Source organism: Lathyrus oleraceus, chromosome 4, assembly GCF_024323335.1.
Source record: "Lathyrus oleraceus cultivar Zhongwan6 chromosome 4, CAAS_Psat_ZW6_1.0, whole genome shotgun sequence".
Taxonomy (NCBI): domain Eukaryota; kingdom Viridiplantae; phylum Streptophyta; class Magnoliopsida; order Fabales; family Fabaceae; genus Lathyrus; species Lathyrus oleraceus.
The window spans coordinates 347,876,584-347,886,704 of record NC_066582.1 but is presented as its reverse complement, the minus strand read 5'-3'; positions in this window follow the sequence as shown (position 1 = coordinate 347,886,704).

The window sequence follows — 10,121 nt, the reverse complement described above, 5'->3', positions numbered from 1 at the left end:
ATGAATCAAAGTATGAGTAATTTCACAAATTGTGAATTTAGGAAGTGTTGGAAATTAATTGGGTGATGTTTAGAATGATGAAATAAAAGTTAAATTGTGGTTATAATGGCTTTGTAATATTGAAAATATTGTAGTTCGTTGAATTCTGAGAATGAGACTTTTTACGGAATCGTAATCGGAGGTCCGGAAGGTATTTAACGGTCAAAAACGCATTTTCTCAGTTTTCTGCTAAATTCGCGGCGCGAAAGCGAGTTCGCGGCGCCAACTGAGTTGAAAACAGAATTCTTTTGTAAACTTCAAAAAGTCATAACTTTTGAACCGTAACTCCGTTTTGGTCCCCGTTCGAAGCGTTGTGAAGCTTATGAAATTTTCTACATGTTGTTGATGTTTATAGGCCATTATAAGGGCTTATTTTAATAAGTGATTATTTTGGAAAAGTGATTAATAATTGATATACTAGGAAGCCTATTTGATTAATGAGGAATACCACTTAACTATAGTGTGTAGGGGTGCGATGTAAATAAACATAACATGAGGTTGAATTACCTAAGAGATTGTATGATGAAACAATTGATTGTGATGAATATTCTCATTTGTTTTATATATAAACATATGTATGAATGTTGGTGAAGATGATGTTGTGTGAATGCTTTTATGCATGTGAATGGCGACGTGGCCTAAATGGCAATAGCGACGTGGGCTTCGGCCATTGTGATGAGTTATGTTGATGCGATGATGATTTTGGTGTAGGTGTATCATTTATCATGGAGTCACATACATTTGCATAAGCGACGTGGCCTTTTGGCAATAGCGACGTAGCCTTTTGGCAAAAGCGAAGTGGGCATAAAGCCTAGGCCTTGATGGCAAAGCGACGAGTCGGTACCGCATAGCATTTGCATAGTTGAGTCACATATGTTGGTTATGTTTATTTCCGTATTTTGTGATAATTGTTGTTATGTGACGGTTTATGATGTGCGGTGATATTTTGCGATGATGCGATGAATCGTAATGTTTTATGATGGATTGATGAAATGTTAAAGTGATGAGATGCTATGATGTAACATTGATGTTGTGGATGATTATTGACTTTGTTTATGATTAAATACATAAGCATTCAAGTGAAGGATTGCGCGATGTGGTAACAATATTTCTAACATTCTGAATTTACTTATATATTGCTTATCATTATCTTGATTATATGATTTGAGTATCTCACCCTTTTGTTGTTGGCCGTTAGCTTTATATTGGTAACGTGTAGGTGCTCCGCGTTGAGAGGAGGATAGTGGTAGCACACTTTTGGCGTCATTGCTCTGATTAGGATTGTAACACTCAGGGGTTAATGGACGTTTTTCATGATTTTGATAGTAACAATGCCCTTTTGTATATGATAGTTGTGATGGGCATTTGTTTGCTTGTTTTCTTTTGAATGTGTAGATGTACGACTCAACTTAATTATCTAAATGATTTCTGTTGCGATGTTTTGTGTCTTGTTGCTATATGGACTAGGTGAATCCATATACAATGTTGTTTATTATTTAACAAGGACTAAGTGGATCCTTGCGCAATTGCTGTGTTGTGCAATTTGTTTAAGTGTTGATGAAATGATATATGTGATGCCTCAATTTTGTGTGAAATTTGTTTACTCCGATTTTTAATTGAAATTACGACGGGTAGAATTGGGGTGTTACACAACCTGCGAAAAAAACACAACCGGCGAAAAAAGAAATGACAAAAGAGTCGCCACCGTGCGTTATTCATCCCAAAGGAGGGAAAGGAAACGCTTGAAGTAAACCTGGAGAAAGGAAAGGAAAAGACAAGGTCTCGCAACCAAATCTTGGGTTCGGGAGTCGATTATGCGAAGGGAAGGTATTAGCACCCCTACGCATCCGTAGTACTCTACGGGATCCACTCTTGTTGTTCTTGTCTAAAGGGTGTGTGTTTATCTAATGTACTATTTACTAAAAGAGAGGGTCAAAAGAAAATGACTCGCACGGATGTCGCATCCACTGCATACGCATCTCATATGAATATGAGAATCAGAGTCTTCATAGCTCAGCTACCTATGGGTTAAAGAGAAGTATGCTCGCTAAGACATCGCGTCTTATGCCTACGTGTCTCATCTGGAATGAGAATTAGAGCAAAACGTAGTTCAGCTAACTACGGGAACAAAGAGTCTCGATTGCAACTAGGGCAAGAGAAAGGGAAGGTCTCGATCGCAACGAGGGCGAGAGAAAAGAATCGCAACAAGGGCAAAAGCAAACAAGGATTAGTTGTTAGTCGTCAGTCAAAAACTCGGCAAGACATCGCATCTTGTGCCTACGTATCTCATCTGGAATGAGAATCAGAGTTGTCGTAGTTCGACTAACTAGGGGTTGCCATCTGAACATGGACTTACAAAGGAGGACACCAGTTGTGTCAAAGGAAGGTGGGCAATGTGTTCACGTCCTAGCAGCAGGTGTCGCAGCTCGCTAAATCGAGTCTTAGGCAGTTACCTCTTTGCAATAGGACGGACTGACATGCCACAGGATCGGAGACGCACGGAAGGTCTAAAAGGGGGAAGCTCTGCCCTAGAGTTGTCATGCAATGTGGACCTATGTGTTAGGATTTACAAATGGAATATCTACCTAATGTTAGCATGCAAAGAAAGAGGGAATTCTACCTATGTTATCATACAAAGGGTTCTACCTAATGGGTGCTACCTAAACGGAACAAGAATCGACGGATGGAGCAAGGAAAAGAACCAGGGATAAGGGTAGATGGCGATGCACGAAGCAATCGACTTACAGATGGTAGATGGTGATGCCAGAAGCAATCTACTTACAAGAGAAATGGCGATGCATGAAGCAATTGACTTACAAAACGATGGATGAACACGTGCTGGTTCTGTTAAGTTTTGAAAATGATTACTCGACGTTGGATCGAGGTTTTGATCTTGTTTTGAAATGGTTATCAGATGTTCGTTTTAGTTTCGTATTAACAGATGAATAAAGAATGAAAGAATCAACATTATACAATTCATGGGAGAGGGGTACATTTGTTATGAATGGCGGTTGTTCATGGCAATCAAACAATAAAAATATATGCCTCATACATCATACAAGTAGGCAACAGTTAATCAAACAAATAAGATATAAACAAGTATATGATCAAATCAAATAATCAAAGAATGAAATGAATGAGCATTAGACATTCCATGAGAAGTATAGACATGTTAAACAATCAAACAATAGAGGCATGGATGAAAGAAACAAGTATAAAAAGTATCAGATGAATCAGACAGGTGAAACTATGCACACAAAGGATCAATGAATGATTTAATCGGGAAATGATGCAAGGATCAAATAAAATAAGTGAGAGGCCTCTAATACATGGAATATGAGATGAACAAGGGAGGATCAAAAGATCTCTTCAATTGCCCTAAGCAATCCCTTAAGTCAAACATCAATCATAGAAAAGTCAACTATAAATTCGAGTCAATTTAAAAATTAGCAAATAAATAGTAAATTAATAAAGAATATTATGAAAAATTATACTAACTATGGTGGGGTCAGGACATCATCATCCCCCAAAAAGATTTCAAAAATAATGAAAATTGGTTATTGAATTAATTGAAATAAAACAGAAGTCAAATGAAAAGTCAACCAAACAAACTAGGTCAAAAATAAATCCAAAATAAATTGAAAATTGGAAATAAAATTCCAATAAAAGGTCAGGTTGACCATGAGACATTGGTCAACCCTCATCCCAAAAATCAGAAGTTAAAAATAATTCTAAGTCATGAAAATTAAATAAATGAAAAAAAGTGTGTTAAAATGGACTATTTGAAACAAATAATTAAAATAAAATATTAACATTAAATAAAATATGAAAATAAAAAATAAATAAATTAAATAAAACATTAAAGAATGTGAAAAATATTTTTTTGGTATTTTTGTTTACAAATAAAATATTTTTATTAATTAAAAAACAAAACAGAAAATAAAAATGAATTAAGAAAGAAAATAAATGGAAGTGTGTTAGTGGGCCAAGCGTGGAGGTGGAAAGAATAATTGGCGCTGAGGCCCAGCCCACAATGAACAGTCCAACGTGACAGCAAAAAATAAATGTTCATTTTAAATAAACCATGTCACATGAACATTCATCAACCAGTCCAATTTTCTTTAAGTCACTAGCGGACAAAACTGGCACGGACGGTTGAGATGAAAGCAAACGTGCACGCTCTGAGGGTTATAGAGAGAGACATGTATTGTCTCCTTCATGCCATGCAAAAACCTAGCGTCATGCAGCTAGTGAAACGTGTAAAAAACGACAAGCTCCCTTAATCTTCCAACCAACATATCTCATGCTACAGTGCTCCAAATGACATGGTATAAAAAGCAAAATTCTAGTATGGAACTAGTAGAACACAATGGTGTTTTGTTTCGATGAAAAAGGTAACTTAAACATGGTGAAAAGTGAATAACAAGGTGGTAATATGCACACGAATATACCAGAAAATAACAACACAAACTTCAAGCTCAACAACAATGCCTTATGGTGAGGGCTTTACAAGCATGCACAACATAACATTAACATAAAAAATTAGCATGAAACAAGCATGGCATAGTGGAAAAATAGCATGAAGTAAGCCTGGAAAAATAACAATAAACAAGCATGAAATGAAATGAACAAGGCCATGGAAGAGAGTGAGTAAAGGTTTACCTAGTGGATGCAAGGTCTACTTCCCCTTAGTATTGGAGGAATGGAAAGAAAAGGAAGATGCTCTTGGTGCTTCAATGCTTGTGAAATGGAAGAGGAATGCAAAATGAAATGAAAACCAAGCTTGCCTTTCCCTAAAGTTCTTCAGCCACCACTCTTCAAGTTAGAGTTTTATAAGCTTATATATGTAGGGTTTAATGTGTCTTAATGGGCTTGCAATGCTTGGTTTGGTTCATGAACAAAAGGTGCAAAAGTGGGATGGTATGAGCAAAACTTAAGTGAGTGAACATAAAAGTGCATGACCAATGAGGAAAAGCATGTGGCTGGTCGTTTTTGTGGTCTGACTGGTTTGGCTTGGTATGGCAAGAAAACAACTCAACAGGGTGACTTTGAGACCTTATAACTTGATGAGAACATGACCAAATGGCAAGGCAATCCAAACAGTAGAAAGAGGGCATGGAGCTTAACATATTTCATGTTGAACACAAGTTGAAATGATGAGTTGAAAGAGGTGAAAAATGGCCATAAAGTTCAGGTTCCATAACTGCAAAATGGTTGGGCCAGTTTGGCCTAAATGCTGCCTAAAAATTCAGTCCATGAGGCCAACTTTAGATGAGTGTATCTTTCAAACCAATGATCCAAATGGGATGATTCCAAAAAGGTGTGAAATAGGACATGGCAAGGTGCAATTTTCATGAAGAAAGTATTTTCAAAAGATGCCTTGAAATGCAAGAAATCTGGCCCATAAGTCTTGACAAATCTTGAAGATTTTGGACTTCGAAAATTTTGTAAGTGTCCTAAAATAATGTCTCACTTTGACCAAGCATAACTTTCTCAATTTTAATCCAAATGAAACAAACTTTATATCTCTAGAAAGCTTGGAACAAGAGGCACAACTTTCATGTTGGAGACATTTTCAAGTGGAGCTTTCATCTTGATGGAAAATGGGCTTAAAGTGGGTACAAAAATCATAAAAACTTGCCCTAAATGGAAAGTCAACTATTTCCAAATTTAGTAACTTTTCCAACTCCTGATTAAATGATGAATCCATGATCCAAACTTGATCAAATTTCACATGTAGGCTCCCTTAGGCATGAATTTTGAGATTCCAATTTCAAAATATCAGGAGTTGACTTTTCTGACCCCATAGTTGACTTTTCCCAAACTGCCTGATTCCCGATTCCATTGATCAATTGAAGCACCTCTGGCTCAACTAAAGATCTGATTTTTTGTATGCAGACCCTTTTGGACATATGGAGGGCCATGGAAAAGAGTTTCACCCAAGGAATCAGAAATAAACCGATTTTATACCAAACCCTAGTTTTAGGGCAAAATGATCAAGAACTGATTGCACCGACTGCCAATGGATCTTCCTGAGATATTTGTGAATCTTCCTAGGCCAAGATGCCTCTCTAATCATGATATGAATGAGCCCGCTTTACTTCCAACCAAACATTTCCTGTTGCAGGTAGCCATGAAACCCTAATTTCTGATTAAATCCATATGCACATTCTGAGAGCTATGAATCTTCCACTGATGAACTGAGGACCATAATAAGACATAGGGAACCCCTTGAGACCCTTGAGACTTGTATACATAGATAATGAAGTCCAATTCTCAGTCTTGCTTTCTGTGCGCTCCTTCTGTTAAGGAGTGAGCAAACAAACCCTGATTTCGAAGTCACTAATGCAGTATGCAATGAGTATGACCTAGTATGATGTTAATGCAATGTGAAACACAATCCCATGCTTCCAGGAAAAATGAAGCGTAAATTTTGGGGTATTACAACCAGTTAAGGTGAACATGTCAAGGATAGACTACCGGGGGAAAATAGGATTTACAACTACCAGTTACTAGGTGGAAGACCAAAGATGAGAATATTTGTTACCGGTTAAAGTGAACATATAAGGTTAAACTCAGAAGGAAAAATATCTGTCACCGGTTAAGATGAACATATCAAGGATAGACTGCTAGGGAAAGTCACTTAAGACCGGCTAGGGAAGCTTAACAAAGGTGATCGACCATAAAAATAATAAGATTTATATCTACCGGGTACTGGGTAGAACACCGAACAGGAAGAATATCCGTCACCGGTTAAGATGAACATATTAAGGATAGACTTGCTGGGAAAGAAGGAAGAATATCCGTCACTGGTTAAAGTGAACATATCAAGGATAAACAACCAAAAAACAATAGGATTTACAACTACCGGTTACTGGGTAGAAGACTAAAGAGAATATTCGTCACTGGTTAAAGTGAACATATCAAGGATAGACTCAACAGGAAGGATAGTCGTCATCGGTTAAGATGAACATATCAAGGATAGACAACCTAGGGAAAGGAAAACGAATCCGCTGGAGAAGACAAAGAAGTAAATTACACAGGTAAAGTACTCAACATCAAGAAGGATATTTCTAGTTACTCGATAATAAACTCTTGGGAGACCAAAAGATCTATCTAGGTAAGAACTAGAAAGAAAAGGTCAAACAAGACTCAATCCAATAAGGACATTACTCAAGGGGAGTGATTCCATCCAGATAAATAATTAGGGAGGAAACAAAAATAATAATCCTCCACGAGGAAATAACTCAGTGGGGAGGAAGAAAGGATAAACTCTTTTTGCTTAAGGGGCTGACACTCTACATTGAAGGAGGACAAACACACCAAATCTGCACGGGGAAATGATATCACCAAAGTAGGGGATCAGAAAAAAAAATTGGTCAAATGTGTAAAATACGCAATGAAATATCGGATGCTATGTTTATGCATGTATATGCATGAGTGCGTATATGATTATGCTGACAAACGAGCACAAAGGATATGAACGTTAAGATCCAATCATCATAATTAGATACTTGGATAATCTCAACAAGATGGGAACACCAATTGGAGAACCTGTCAGGGATGAAAATAAATCATCGAGGATATAAATCCTAACTTCAAATATATTCAATTCCCTGGGAATGGTACATAACCAAGTGCTCAAGAAAGGCCGGGGATATCACAATCCAAATTCAATGCTCAACTATGGTTGGGGAAAGACATGTAGACCATGCGTCTGACCAAAAAATGTTGAAGACTCAGCGCTCAAAGGAAAATGAAGAGTATATATCAATAGCAATCAGGGGATTAAAACAAATCCAATTTCAACACTCGACTCTCAAAAGAGGAGGAATAACTGGTAGGGAATAGGAAAAGATTGACGAAGATCTTGCTTAAAGCTCAAACTCTCTAGGAGAGGAGAACAATCCAGCTTGGCAACTTCACTAGGGATGAAAGTATTGCTGAGAAACTCAACCAACATTAGGGATGGAAATTTGATCCATCCCCAATGGGCACCCACAAATTTACCCATAACGGGTAGGGTAAGAACCCACAAAATTAGGTACGGGCATGGGCTCGGGTAATTACCCATAAAAATAAGTGGGTACGAGTGCGGGTATGGGCACCTTGGTACCCATCCCGCCCCATACCTGCACGCTATATATTTATGTATTTTTTATTTTTATTTATATATTTTAGTTTATATTATTATAAATAAATGTATGTCTATCAATTATAAAACGTATATCAATGTTAAACCATTACATATTTAATATAAGTGTTTGTTTATTTCAACAATAAATTATTTGAATTTTTTTAAATGTTTTTAAAAACTTAAAATGATATGATATTTTATAGTTGATCTATTTATTTTTAATAGGAATGCGAGTCACGGGTACGGGTATTGGTGCTTACATACCCATAGGGCACGGGTACGGGTGCTAACTTTGGCACCCAAGCGGGTAAGGACTCGGGCACGGGCATTTTTTTAAATTGCGGGTATGGGAATGGGTACTATAGTACCCTGCCCAAACCCTGTCCATTGCCATCCCTAATCAACATGTTAAGGATAAGAGAGATCTGCTGAGGATCCACATCTTCAAGCTAAGGGATATATATATATATATATATATATATATATATATATATACACTTCAAAGCAATAAGTCAATGTTGCGGGGAATTTTAGGTCAATACCATATCAAATGGGAGACAAAGTACCCTGCCCAAACCCTGTCCATTGCCATCCCTAATCAACATGTTAAGGATAAGAGAGATCTGTTGAGGATCCACATCTTCAAGCTGAGGGATATATATATATATATATATATATATATATATATATATATATATATATATATATATATATATATATATATATATATATAATATATAATATATATATATATATATATATATATATATATATATATTAATATATATATATATATTAATATATATATATATATTAATATATATATATATATATATATATATATATATATATATATATATATATATATATATATATATATATATATATATATATATATATATACACACACACACACACACTTCAAAGCAACAAGTCAATGTTGCGGGGAATTTTAGGTCAAAACCATATCAAATGGGAGACAACCCTACAGGGAACGACTACATCAATGTTGTTCAGAATCATACATTGTCTGAATGAGGAGATCTTTCATCAGAATAGGAAATTTCATGGGGAATTGACCGGTCACCATTTTCACTATATTTTTGTTGCTTATCCGACAAGAAACCAAGGATTTTGAGACACAGTGTATGCGTTATTGTACCTTTAAAGATAATTTTCATTCCCGTAAGTTATTTAAACAATTTTATTAATTGTCAGTTTTATTTTATATTTTTGTGATTTTACGTGTAGGATGTCTGTGTTTTTGTCCAACAGGTCCAGGTGGAAGAACCGAGGAACTCGGAGCGAGACAGTGCGGAATTCTGGCAAGCAAAGAAATGGAAAAAACCTGGTACAGATGGCCTGACACGGTCACCCGTGACACCTGACACGACCACCGGTGTCACCTGATACGGCCACCCGGGTCACCTATGATGGGCTGTGTCAGGCAGAAGGAGAATGTAAGCCAAAATAGTAGCCTGACACGGTCAACTGTGTCAACTGACACGGCCCGTGTCAGGCCTTATCCTCAACCGTGTTAAGCCCCCATGGGCGTGTCAAGTGAAGCAGTAAGCTGACACAAACCATGTCAGCCCTAGCCCAAAATGTCCACCTGTTGCTTGGAATTTTCACTATATAAGAGAACCTTCTACTAAAGAAAAGATCATCTTGGAATGAGGCAAAACACAGTATTGTCAAGCAATCAAGTATTACAGAGAGCAAGGAGTTTGGAGAGCTGAAGGTTTTCATTAGCAGGAGCGATTGAAGATCGAAGTCATCTAAATAGTTGTAATGTGTAATTTTTATCTTGCATTCGTTTTGAACAATATGAGTAGCTAAACCCCCCAATGCTAGGGGGTGTCCTTGATTTAGAATTGTAACGAATTTGAGTTTACATTTGCATTTATAATATTATTTTTATGGTAACCTTTTGGTATGTTTAATG